Below are 12,874 nucleotides of genomic sequence, written 5' to 3'. Positions count from 1 at the left end.
TACCAAAATTTAATTAATGATAATTCATACATTAGTGTAATTTAGAATTGTAATTGAAATTGTATAAGCAGTGAACGATTCATTTATCCCGCAGTAGTATGGTAATTTTTTTGAATTGGACAATCAATTTCATTATATTCAAACTACAAAAATAATTGAAATTGTGGATTTTATATATATATATATATATATATATATATATATATATATATATATATATATATATATATTTTAATTTCACGTAGTTATAACAACATACACAAACACCATATTGCAGTAGGACATACAAACTTATTTAGAGTTGTATATAAGTGAAGTTATATTGCGTATATTTCTGCAGTAAAAAACAACACTAAGTACGTGAAGGATACAAATCATGGAGCAATTACGTCTACCCTCCGGTCGCCCAACAGTCGGCCGGCAACCCCATCTGTAGGGAATAATTGTAGGTGATTGTGCGGTGCTCTATAAGATGTCCGAACATCGATTTGACCGGCCTACATGGCCTGAACAGTTCACGACGTTCTGATCGATATTTATTGGGAGAACAGGATGCCTATTGAACCAGTTTTACCAGTTCCTTAAAACACAGTTTATCATAATATAACCTCAAAACTTAGGCATCAGTTAAATAGCAGTCCAACAACTAACTATTGGTCATGTGAACAAAGGAAGATGCAATCACATGCCTGTAAAGCCTGGTCATTGGTTACTGAGACATTTGGTGTTTTGATAGAAAAATAGCTATGAAGTAAAAATAAAGTAAAGAATGTCTTATTTTGCCAGACAAAGTTAAGGCAGGATTACTGGTCACCCATCCAAAATGCAGCCACGCTCGTCATTGCTTGATTCGGTTATCTCGTGATAACAGCCGTACCCTCTACACTGCGCCATTTAGTAACATGATCTATATAATAATCTTACTTTTTCTATTATTATTTAAGAAAACCTTGTGTAGTTTTTTTCATATCAGGCCAACGAGTTCAGTGTATTTTAATCATTAAAAGATGAGGTAATACCAGTTTACTTTTTCATTATTTTTGACATGTGGGATATTGAAAATTAGCACTTCAATTTTTTTGTCATTGGTAGATGAGTGGACAGTTATTTAACATCACGTCTCGTCCTCCACGTACCCGAATTCGAACCCCATTTCAAGCATGGTATATTTACACGCTTACGAATAATCTATCATCTAAATTATAAAGAATTTTAAAAGATATCTGAGCCTAGACAAAGTAGGCTGCTTGGACTAAAGCTCAGAATATTATCTATCATAAAAAGAATGTCTTTCGTGGTCTTTGGTTTGGACCAGTTTTTTTTTTTTCAAGTTATACTCGGCTTGTCGGCTCCAGAAAATTTTCCCTGTGTTTGGTGTTTATTGTGTTGGTGTTTCCATGGTTGTGGTGGTTTATTTGTTTGTGTACAAAATTGTGCATTTGGTTGTTGTGTCAAATTTTGAAGACTGAGTTATCACTGAAGTTTCTAAATACGGTAATTAGAGTAAAACATTGAAATGCCGGACCATATCGATATTTGAAACTACAGAAATTATTCACCAGGTACAATTTTATTAGTCTAGGTAAGTTTATGTTCTAAATGATTATAAGTTTAGTTAATACCACTCTTCATAAATAGGCTAATGTGTAAGCTATGTTATTAGTCCTACTGCCTTATTGTAGACTAGTAGACATATAAACAATGGCACACTAAAGCCAAGTACCAGACAGTGAAAAGATTAACATTGCATATAGGCTAGGCTACCTACTATATTTTGTGAGATGTCATGAAATGTCAACTGGTTCTTTTCAACTTTTGGTATGTAGCCTAGTAGATATATGACAAAGGTAGCCTATCTGTGAAGTTAATGGCTAGAGTGGCCAACCATAATAATTTCTATGTTATGTACATATTTTCTTGTCCTGAACAAAAATGTGGTAAGTATTTAAATATGATGTTTACTTTAGTCACATTGGAAATTGTAAGATTAACCCTTTGAGTGCCGCAGCGTCTAAATAGTAGATGTTGTTAAATGTGCATAAATTGCTGGCATCTACCTAGTAGACGATTTGTATTTAATTAATATCACATATAATTCATTTTTGTTTTGACAAATAACTTATTTCACGGCAATCTACAAGTTTCGAACAATCGATTGTGATTGATTTTTTATTGTTCACCGCCCCCTTGTAGTTATTTGCCATCAGAAAAAAAAACAGATGACGCAATAGTTGGTCAGCTGCTACTTGTTGCCATTAACCACACAGTTTCGTTTGTTGTGTGTTTACATTGTGCTAGTTTCGTGTGTTTATGCTGAAAACTGTTGTTATTACTATTCTGCAATTGTGTTCAGTAAAACTTACAATGCATTTATAAACTTCTTTTTTCGTGTTTAGTGACGTATATTTTATTGTTGGATTGGTGATGAAGTAAAACGCAAGTTCCAATCAAACTATTGATTTTAGGTGAAGTAAGGTTATATTGTAGGCCTGTGTATATTTTTATATACTTTTTATATAATTAGTATTTTATAGTCGTCTTACTTCATTGAGTGAAATAGGATAGTTATAATATTGTTTCTAAACTTTTGACAAACGAACAAAAATTGCTTTTTGTTGTATTTTGTATATATTGCAGTATCTGGTTAAATATTACTGTAACACACCATATTATGCATGATTTTTGTTCAGTTTTTCATGCTCTTTCATATGGTATAGCTAAAAAAAATTAAAAAAAATATTGTATAAATAAAATTTTAGTTCAAACTTGAAATTTATTTTTTTTCATTTTTTAGTTTTTTGTTATAACCTATATTCTTTTTGTGTAAATAAAAATAAAATTATAATATTATATGGAAAAAAAATACCTTGTTTTATAACACACAAACTAAAAAAAATTATTCAAATCGGTTGAATAGTTTTTTTAATATAGTTTTTTCCACACACGCTTGCAAAACAGAAGGAAATGCTCCGGCAATTTATGCGTATGACTTGGGAAAATATGCCGTGGCACTCAAAGGTTAAAGGTCGCCCTGGTAAATCACGAATTTGGCGTTATCAACGTATTCTGCTCATCCTCCAGAACAAAAAATATATATGGTTTTAGGGGGTGCAAATAACAAATAACATGATTTTAGAGGGTATATACATAAATAGTTAAATTCTTAATGTTTTAATGTTCTGTTCGTTTGCTGTGTCTGGATATCTGTAAATATTATTTGCGGGTGGGACTGATAGTGTATTTGTTATCTGAGCGCTCTGGGGCAGAAGTCAGAGATAACGTGTACTGTAGGTTGGATCGAGTGAGTGCGTGACGATCATGGATCAACCATCCACTAGTTCGACCAATTGTAGTGAATTGGTGGGGTAGGGTACGATAAGCGGACCCGGTTTTTTATATCGAAATTTGCAAACGATATTACTTTATCATAACCATCGATATAATCAATCGATACTGATTAATTATTTTGAATTATTAACTTTAATAGTCTATATCAACAGCTGTAAACACTTTAAAATAATACACGTAGGGTAATATTTCAATTTTACATAAGTAATTTTAATTGTTAAAAATGGCAGTCAATTTTAGAAAACTACAAGACATTGCTCTGAAAGATGATAAGACATAAATAAAATATATTGTTTTTGTGGCTTCAACATGTTGGACTCGTACTGAAAACGTACTGAAATTATGTGAAATTTGTGGGAAAGAAACAACTAACTGTGAGAGGAGCAAATATGGTCGTCTTCAGTTTTCCTACTTTTTGTTATAATAATTTGTTTGATTGTTAATATGATTGTTAGGTATCAATTTACATTAACGTGACCTTGGAAAGGTACATGTTCATTTTTTTTCCTGAAAACAATATTGAAGAAAAAATTTGTCGGCAACGAAAATCAAAGGAGCTACGATTTTTTTAAATCCTCTGAAAACTCAGTTTTTGACAGTTTCCTATAACTCCGCATCTGCTCAAACTCAGTATAGCCAGATTTTAAAAACCGATTATCATACCAACAACGAGAAATTATCGTACTTTCATATAAAATAATCGTACCAAACACATTTAATGAAAAAGTATGTTATGTTCGTATAATAAATTATGGGTACTTTGGGATTATACCGACCACACCAGTATGAAGAACACAAAAATAGAAATTTATAGAAACAAACATGATAGAACGAAAAAACAACTCTTCAATTACAAAATTACAAACTTACAAGCATTTCCAGGTATTGTGATCGGTATTGTTGTCGCTGTTATCTTATCTTTCTCGAGAATCCTGATTACGGCAGGCCGCGCGGCATCACGTGATTTGCACGGTACATCATTGCCTTTCCATTACAATTCAATTTATATTTCTGATTAGCCCCTCTAGAATTTGATATTTTACTGATAGGTACTATCTCGAGGGATGTTTTTCTTTCGTCGACATCAGCGCGGGGCAGCACCGAAGGTGCTGTCGAAGCCCGCGCTGATGGCCGGAGGCACTCGCATTTTGGGTGGCGGAATGTGATCAAGAATAAAAACAAGTTTTGAGTGTTTTTTTAATAAAAAGTTTAGTTTGGTAAATGTTTGTTTTTGTTGAATTTTTGTGTTTGGAGAAATGTAGAGGTAAAACACGGAAGTACAACAAAGCGATGCACCAGCTGAACGGGCGGCGAGACTCTGCAATCACGTTATCTACTAGACGCTCGACTTTGACCTCTGTCTGAGGATGGGGAGGTGTTTGCGATAAGACAATTCCTGTTTTATATTGACGAAATATTGTTCTACGCTAATCTAGTAATCAGTAGAAACGAAATGTGAAATAACGATTCATGTCTGGGTGTGGTCGGTATAATCCCAAAGTACCAAATTATGTTATAATTAACTTTTGGTTTGTTACTTGTATAAATTTGTCAAAAATCTTTCATGGTACGATAATAACTACTGTACCCATCGTGTATCTTACCGGCGCATAAAATCAATGAAATTATCGTACCTCTGGCAAAACTATCCATATTTGACAGTTTGGTAATACTCCGGGCCTTCTCAAATAAAGAAGGGACGCCATTTTGAACTACCGTTGTTCCTCCACGTCTATTCATAACCTCCTAGTTCAGTAGTGGTAATGGCACACCTTTGTGTTGGATGTTCGGTATCTCACGTGGAAGCAATTCGTAAAGACGAGTCTGACTAATCCTGTCAACGATGCCTGCCCGCTGCGCACTGCTTGCTCTTTTAGAAAAAAAATTAACTCGAGCTTGCAAAAGTCGAATCCCAGATCACGTGATGCCCCTGCTCCTTAACGCAATAATGTCCGAAAGGCATAAATATAATACAATAATATACTTTCCCCCCAGTTCATATGCACCTGTGATAATAATACTTGGCTATAAATGCACAACCCATGAAAAAAGTCCATTTTCCATGGTCACGCTAATGTAAATAAATACCGATTGTTATTGAGGACTATAGATACTTTTATATAGATTGTTAGTCTAGGATTTGAGATGCGAATATTAGGTATCGAAGACTACATTCTTCGATATAAAAAACCGGGTCCGCTTATGGTACCCTACCCAATTGGTGTGTCGGAGTGTTTTGTCTGGCATGTTAAGAGTTTATGTTTCGACCAAAACGAGATTATTTAGTTTCTGTACATTCTGTGGAACACACTAATGGTAAGTGTTCTCTATTAATGTCCATTTATATATTTATATACGTATTCATATTAGGGGTATTCATGATTTATTAAGTTTTTTACACAGTACATAATTGCCTTCCCATTACAATTCAATTTATATTTTTGATCAGCCCCTCTAGAATTTGATATTTTACTGATAGGTACTATCTCGAGGGATGTTTTTCCTTTGTTGACATCAGTGCGGGGCAGCACCGAAAGTGCTGCCGAAGCCCACGCTGATGGCCGAAGGCACTCGTCTCAACTCGATAACAACTAATTAATTTGAAGCTTAAAATTAAAGAAAAACATTGTTCATTTGGATCAAAATTCTGCTCATTTCAGTATTATTTTTTATTTACGTTTGCAAAGATGGCGACGCATCTGATGACGTCATCACGAGGTTGAATCATGGTCACAAAAGGTCACGTTATGCCTGATGTGGATGTAGAACATGGAAATATTGCTCCGCGCTTGAACAGTTGTTCCATTTTTGATGTTCTAGAACTTCGTTATTTTTCATTTCCACCCCGTCAAACCTTATATTGTTTTGTTCTGTAGGACGATTCCAATAATTTAATAACGCGAAACTCATATTTTGCCGCTCCGGCCGTTAATGTGACAATTACCGTCACATTACCTAAAATGATCAACACTGATATCCTTCTACTGAGTAACTTCTAATACAGGCAAGCCCATTTTAGCCAGTCTGGAAGGGTTTGTCTAAACTGCTCCAAAATGCACATGGCTTTTTCAAATGCACACTTATTACATATATATAGGGCAGATTACGATAAGCGGGCCCAGTTTTTATATCGCTTATTACAATCATCGATACTTTATAAATCGTATAACAAAACTATCAATTGATATCAACGTATACAAAATACTAAATTAAAGTCACATGTTTAAAATTAATAGTAATAGTTCAAACAATTATTTAATGTCATAAATATAAAAAAAAACCATAACTATTAATCAAACGAAATATTAAGAGAGGTGACAGGAAAAATATAATTTAAATAACAAAGAAAATTTAGCAAACATCTTGAAAACAAGAAAGAAATGGTAAATCGTCTTTTAGTGTTATTTTGTATAGTTTTCTAAATTTAACTATGGTTTTTGATATAACATAAGTTGCTTATAGAAAAAATTATGTTTAGAATATGAAAATGTGTGTATAGTTGGTGCAGATGATTTAGTTATTGTTCAAATCAATAACTATTGGTTGAATATATCAATGGGTATAATAGCTAAATATCTTTTGAAAATTTAAATATAAAAAACCGGGTGTGCTTATTGTAATCTACCCTATATACAGGGTGTCAATTAAGTCTGGAACCCCTTTTTTAATTTTTGAACCATAATAGAAAGAAATACCAAAGTTCACACGTGCTTACTGGTGATAGTAACGCACACATCTGCCCAATTACCGACCGGATAATCCCTTTGAGGGACAGTCCACAAGGAGTCAGACAAAATTCTTAAATAGCAGCATAGGTCAAGTTTGGTATCAAATTAAAGGTCTTGCTTAGCAGAGTACAATGCCGCAAACCGGTCTTCAAAAGGTGGATTCATTCAGTAGTTATAGCTATTTGAATTTTAAAACAATTGAACAATGTAAATTATTAAGTATTACAAGTAAACACCAATTTTTAAGTACTTGTGATCAAAGTAAGTATTCAAAATGTTCCCCTCCCATCATCTGACAATGTAGTAATCGAAGCCAGGAATCAATAATTATTACCAATAACACAACTACTGTTAGAATTTGAAAGTGGCAGATTGAGTCATACACAGCATCCACAGAAACGTAACGTTTGGGCAGGTATTATAGGAAATCAAATTATGGGCCCATTATTTATCAATGGTAATTTAAATGGTGACTCGTATCTAGCAATGCTCCAAAATGAGATAATTCCTGCACTACAAGCTGCTATTGGTCGACAATTTCAAAGAATTTATTTCCAACAAGATGGCGCGCCACCACACTTTGCTCTCCTTGTTAGAGAATACTTGGATACAATATTTCTTCACAGATGGATTGGAAGACGTGGTGCAGTAGAGTGGCCTGCTCGTTCCCCTGATTTATCTCCGCTGGATTTTTTTCTTTGGGGATACCTCAATGATAAAGTTTATCGTACTAAGCCTCGAGATTTGGCGCACCTAAGAAATCTCATAGTCCAAGAAGCTCAAGATATTCCTCTTGAATACCTTCAAAATACAGTGGATGGCTTTTACAAACGCCTAGGACATTGCCAGACGATGGTAGGGGAACATTTTGAACACTTACTTTGATCACAGGTACTTAAAAATTGGTGTTTACTTGTAATACTTAATAATTTACATTGTTCAATTGTTTTAAAATTCAAATAGCTATAACTACTGAATGAATCCACCTTTTTAAGTCCGGTTTGTGGCATTGTACTCTGCTGAGTAAGACCTTTAATTTGATACCAAACGTGACCTATGCTGCTATTTAAGAATTTTGTCTGACTCCTTGTGGACCGTCCCCCAAAGGGATTATCTGGTCGGTAATTGGGCAGATATGTGCGTTACTATCACCAGTAAGCACGTGTGAACTTTGGTATTTTTTTATATTGTGGTTTAAAAATTAAAAAAGAGGTTCCAGACTTAATTGACACCCTGTATAATCAATTGTTTTTGTGTGTATATATATATATATATATATATATATATATATATATCATATATATACAACGTACGCACACATTTTACCAAAATAGGCTATCTAGAATTTTTAAATTGAGTTAGACCTGCAAAAACTAGTGATCGATGAGCAATTTTAGGATAGAACCACAAATATCAAGTTCCTTGTTGTGTACCAAACGTTTTTATGGAAAATCCAAAATAACCAACAAATGTAGAATTTAGGCTGCAGTAGGCTATAATACGAGGCGTGTCCAGAAAGTACCCTTTTTTTAACACAATTTTATTTCTGCATGAGAGATCAAACCGCAAAAAGACAGTGCACATAATTTTTTGTGTAGACATTGTTGTCTTGAATTTTTGTTTCTTTGAGAATTGCGTGTGTCGCCACTCTCTTGACTGCTGTTTGGATTTCGGTGTGACATGACAAACCTAAGTTTCATCACCTGTCACAATTTTGTTTAAAAAATCCTCGCCATTATTACTGTACCGTGTGAGAAAAGTCAAAGCACTTCCAAGTCTCTTGGTTTTGTACATGTCAGTGAGCATTTATGGAACTGATCAGGAACACAGCTTGCGATAACCTAAGCGGTCCGTAACAATTTTGTACAAAAGAGTGTGTGAAATTTATTGGAAATCATCAGTTAGCATTGTCATAGTGAAACGTCTGTTCTCTTGGAATTTGTCGTCAACTACCCTTACCACATCATCGGTGATGGGAGAAGGCTAACCACTCAGATTCTCATCATGCACATTTGTTTGACCGCCATTGAACATTCTAACCCACTTTCTCACCATTCCTTCACTCATCACGTCTTCCCCGTAAAGATCTCTAAGTTCAGCCAGTTTCACATTCCTTGATTCCAGAAATCTAATTACAGAACAAATCTCACAATCGGAGGGATCAATAATAGTTTTAAACGTTCAGAGAAAACTGAAAACGCAACATAGAACAACTAAATGAATCGATGATCCTTAGTGAAGAAGGATGACCAGTGCACGTGCGCGGAACACTGATTGCAGCACTACAGCGGCAATAGTATGATAGAACGAAACCGTACTTACTTTCTGAACACGCCTTGTAAGTGTCTAATACTTAATTAATTGATATTTATGATTATTGAATTATTAATATTCATGAGTAATGAATCCTCAATATAACTACTTAAATTAAATACTGTTATAGGTATTTCAAATTACAGTATAGTTTGACTGTTTTTATATCTTTAAGTGTAATAATTTAATTATGAATAAAAACTATCTAAGCTATATGAATTTAGTAACAAACAAAACAGTGTAACATTTACTTGCTTTTTACTATTTTGTAGGATAAACTTGTCTGACACCTTGTGACAGACATAAAACATGTATATTGTCATTGTATTTGCAGCCGTTACAGATGGTCAGTATTAGTGTCTGTAACAGGTTAATCAATGGTAACCTATTACAGTACCAGGAAACTGTTATTACAACAACAGCTGGGCTGAATAATTTTACATTCTCATTACGACTTTCTGGTATTAGGTTATTCAGTAACCTAATACAGGCACGGAACAGCTGAGATGATTTCGTGCAAGCATTGAGGAGTAGAAATATTATGCTATGGAATGTTATTAAGCGATATAAGTAGGTTTAGATTAAGTTATAATAAATATTTTATTAGTAGTACCAAAATTCCAAGGTACCTTTACAAGCACTCATGTGATCTGAGCTTGAATTGGGGTAGGCTTACTATATCAAGAGATGCTTTTTTTCTTACCAGAAGGGCGGACCCACCTAAACCTGCACTAATGGCCATGGGCAGTTTATTATTGGTACTTTCCTGACCTCAGGTCACATGCCAAATTGTTCAACATTATCTAACAGAAAAGGTTGATGATCTAGGATCTATCTTTGTTCATTATCTTCCCTCAACCAGAAACCTTAAAATCCCTGTCCCCTAGATCGATGGATATTGAGATATAAACTAAATTCAAACATGTTAACAAATTTGTTCAATAGTCTATATGTTTATCAGCACCTAAAAATTCTTTCTAGATATAAAATTATACTGTTTTAAGAGATTGTTAAAATTGATAAAAATTATTTTAGATTGTTGTAACTTGGCCAAAGTAAATATTATATATGGTTTTGGGGTGGAAATCACAAATAAAGATGTTTTTTAATATTGTCAATATCATTTTGCGGTTATGTTTATGTACTGTGCCTCTTGAACATCAGTGTGTTTCAACATTATCTGTGGCTGATTATTTAACTAACACATGTTTAACTCTAACTTTTTTTCTTTTAAAAATTGTGTTTTAATTACGTGAGTTTAAAATATTATTAAATAAATGTTTTGATTTTAAATATTGTGTTTTTTTATCAGTTTGGTACTGTGTGTTAATCATGTGATCAAATCATTGTTTTTAAACCAGGAAACTTATATTTTTAAATGATCAGAAGTTAAAAGGTGGATTGTACACACTGAAATTAGAAAGTTGTAGTTAGTTTAGTTTTGTTTACTTATTAAATTAAAATTATGGTTATGATTTTCATTTTTAATATTATTTATTATGTTTGTAGGGTAATTCTGAGCAAGTACTGATCAACCTCAATTTATTTCATTTTTTATTACGATATCAGCCATTCCTTTAAAATTAAGAAACAAAAATTAAATATTAAAAAAGTCATTGTTGAGAGAGCGATATGAAAACTCATTATCCACTATGCACCTTGATTTTAATTATTAATATTTTAATTTTACATATACAGTAATAATTATTGGCTGAGCATATCGCAGTCTTTACCTATTCTACTTGTTGATGATGAAATCCAATTTCTTTATGTTCACATGATAACTGTCAAACAAAGTCGCCCGGAGTGTTGAGATTTGGGGTTTTTTTCTACCTCTACTTTCTTATTGAAAATGGAATACTTTAGTCCACTGGGAGTCTCAATCCTGTCAATCACAAAAGGGACTCTGGTTACATTAGTCATGGTAACATGTTGACAATGAGAAAAACTTACAATAAAAAAATTAGTATACAGTATACTTTTATATTTATATTACGAAGGTTAATCGTATGACATTCTCTATTAAACATTCAACACATGTGATAGAGTTACTTTGTTGGATTGATTGGTTTCATACAAAGCCGTAAAATTTTAGCTTATAGTATTGAAAAAATAAAGCACTTTTTTATTATCTTGTTTTTAATTTCTTTTTCTTTTATGTGTTTATTATGTACAATAGTAAACTACATATTGTAGTGTTGTTTTCCATTTCTGAGTTACCGGTATGTTCCAAATTTTCAGAACTAGGTCTTTACAAAGTTATTTTAAAACCAATAAAATACTTCTTCTTAATACATTGAATATAGCATAGGTAGTGCTCTATTTGGTCTCACTCAGTATAAAGCAGCAGTGAAGTTGATAACACGTTCACAATGAAAGCTAATTTCCGGACTTTTTTTATACCGTTGAATTTCTTAATAACGGCAAGAAACTGTAATCTATTTTACATTAAACGTTTTTAAGTATAACGAGAAAAGTATGTAGACAGAAATTTTGTGCAAAACAATGATTTTAATTGTGTTTTTTTCAATGTTTCTCTTTGTACTCCAAGGGGTACCTAAAACATTGAATATGTTAAAAAGTTATTGTGTAGACAATTATTCAACAATATGGGTCCAGAATGCTTCACAAGCTAATTGCAGATATTAAAAGTTTGTACAAGACTGAAAGTTTATTTTTGTTTTGGTTGAGAACAAAAGATAACAAAACCTAATCATAGATCCTCACTCTAATATACCAACTTGTTGGACATTTCAAGGACAAAATTGTGAGGGATTACATCGAAGAACTTGCTTTAGTCCTTGATTATAAATCCTTCTGAGAAGATATATTATCCCTACGGGAAGAGTGTGAACAGTCAGTGTACGCGTTTTTACATGGTTCGCGTATCCGTCACCAGATTTACAGCCATCACTTCACACATATAGCCCCTCGCTTACCTGCAAAATTCATGGCCCTGTAAGAAAAGCCAACAGATATTCGGGGTTTGTTGGTGGTATTCGGAACTGCTCGGCTCTGTCTACCTGCTCTTTCGTTATAAGCAATTGCCCATTTCAGGCTTCTGAAACAATATTCCGAGACGCTTGTACAAAATTCTCATGAACTGAATAGAATAACTCACCCAGTCGCCAAGTGGCAATCTACAGTCTTGACCTGTAAAGTATAAGCCCAATTGCACAATACCACAGTTATTACACTGTGGCCGCTAACAGATCAAGTTGAACTATTATGGATTTGGATGAACGTATTATAAATTATGTTTATTTGTAGGGGAAAATCCAATCACTTAATCCAAATAAATAGATTTAGATATATTTTAAAATATTGAACTTGCGGATAGTACTCAATTTGTTAACAGATATATTTTTATTATTTTATAACTACATTAATGTATGAAAATCTGATGGAATTAGTCAAAATGTTTTAAACTATTAATACATAAAGAAAAATAATTAAATGCAAATAAATAGAACTAATAACTATTA

The 12,874-nt window shown here is 33.1% G+C and overlaps 1 protein-coding gene across 5 annotated transcripts in view; it reads left to right on the top strand.

Annotated features, from left to right (window-relative positions):
• Positions 1-1,337: 1,337 nt before the first annotated feature.
• Positions 1,338-12,874, top strand: part of LOC124366158 — a 98,681-nt gene continuing 87,144 nt past the window's right edge. For 2 of the 5 annotated variants that reach the window (XM_046822535.1, XM_046822510.1), the window contains exon 1: positions 1,339-1,562. The gene's annotated coding sequence lies outside the window, so the exon portion shown is untranslated. Of the gene's footprint in view, positions 1,583-12,874 lie in introns of all 5 variants that reach the window. The other 3 variants (XM_046822526.1, XM_046822501.1, XM_046822517.1) reach the window with 2 other exon arrangements.

This window comes from Homalodisca vitripennis, chromosome 1 (genome assembly GCF_021130785.1).
Source record: "Homalodisca vitripennis isolate AUS2020 chromosome 1, UT_GWSS_2.1, whole genome shotgun sequence".
Classification (NCBI taxonomy): Eukaryota; Metazoa; Arthropoda; class Insecta; order Hemiptera; family Cicadellidae; genus Homalodisca; species Homalodisca vitripennis.
This window is presented reverse-complemented; position numbering and strand designations above follow the sequence as displayed.